Genomic DNA, 1,379 nt, shown 5'->3' on the forward strand with positions numbered 1-1,379 from the left:
TTATTTAGAATAAGGTAAGTAATTAGATTACTGATGTCCATGTAAGCATAGTCATTGTCTTTGACCTTGAATGGACAATTTGCCTTATTTCTAACAAATTGTCTTATTTCTTTATTTATAGCCCACAAAGATATAATTAAAATAAACAATAATATTAAAACAATGTCAAATGGTACATACATTACTGTTCAAAAGTTTGAGGTCGGTATAATTTTTTAAAATATTTTTGAAAGAGGTATCTAATGCTTACTAGGGCTGTATAATTAATCAAATTTCTAATCATGATTACAATTACGGATGCACAATTACATAATCGTTCAAAGCGGCAATTACTCGTTCAAAGTCCACTTGTTATTCTGCGTGCTTAAGATGTGTTTTTTTTTGTTTTGTTTTTATACAGGTTAGCTTAAGGGTTTTTCCATTGTTTAAATTTTAGTTTTAGTATGACATTATAATACCATGCAAATTTAAACTTTTTTTGTTTAAAGAAGAAACCAATCCCATTAATGTATAGTTGACATTTGAGACTTAATACTATAGAAAAGCAATAAAAGTGAGTTCAGCTTCTTTATTTTCATATAAAAATATGGCATGCAGTTGCTTCTAACAATGGTATAAACATCAATGTAAATTGTGGTTTCTGATTAACTCTGGAGCACGTGCACCTGAAAGTGTGACACTTGCAGCAAACAGCCAATCACAAAGAACATGGAAAGCATCAGTTTGATTCACTTTTCGTGAGAGTTGGCACAATACACTTCTCTGCTGAAGATTAAGAGATGTTTTTAAAAAAAATATGAATTTAAATGCATTTACAATGCAGAAATAAACTGCTGCAGGAAAAGTTTGATAAGGCAACATAAATAAAATATGACTATGCAAATGAATCAACTGAATTTAAGAATTTACAGTGGGTATAGAAAAGAATCACCACCCTTTCAAATATCACATTTTGTTGCTTTGCAGCCTAAAATAAAGACGGACAGTTTTTGCTTTAACATCCAAGTGAAAGATATAACACCAACATGTCAGAAAAAAATAAACAGAAATCACTGAGTTGAAAAAAAAAGTATCACCCTTTCCTCAAAATGACTTGTAATCAAACCGACGATGAACATTATTAACAGCAATTATTATATGATGCAATCAAACTTATAGCAAAATGTGGTAGTTCTGTATGTTGTTTCAGGGTTGGCATCATCTGAGGTCCTCTGAGGGGTTGGCATCATCTCTTCTCAGGTGTTCTGGATCCAGACTGAAGCTTGTGTAAATCCTAGTTACCACGGGATGTCAATCTCGGGGCAAAAACAGAGAAATAAATAGAGACATAATTAGCATAGCTGCTGTTCCAACCAAGCAAAATTGATTTTAACCCAAAC

General features: G+C 31.8%; 1 protein-coding gene across 3 annotated transcripts in view; it reads left to right on the plus strand.

Moving 5' to 3' along the window:
* Positions 1 to 1,379, plus strand: part of LOC107558333 (progressive ankylosis protein homolog B-like) — a 28,434-nt gene that overhangs the window by 6,304 nt on the left and 20,751 nt on the right. The window lies entirely within an intron of this gene.

Source organism: Sinocyclocheilus grahami, unplaced genomic scaffold (genome assembly GCF_001515645.1).
Source record: "Sinocyclocheilus grahami isolate Dianchi unplaced genomic scaffold, SAMN03320097.WGS_v1.1 scaffold641.1, whole genome shotgun sequence".
NCBI lineage: Eukaryota > Metazoa > Chordata > Actinopteri > Cypriniformes > Cyprinidae > Sinocyclocheilus > Sinocyclocheilus grahami.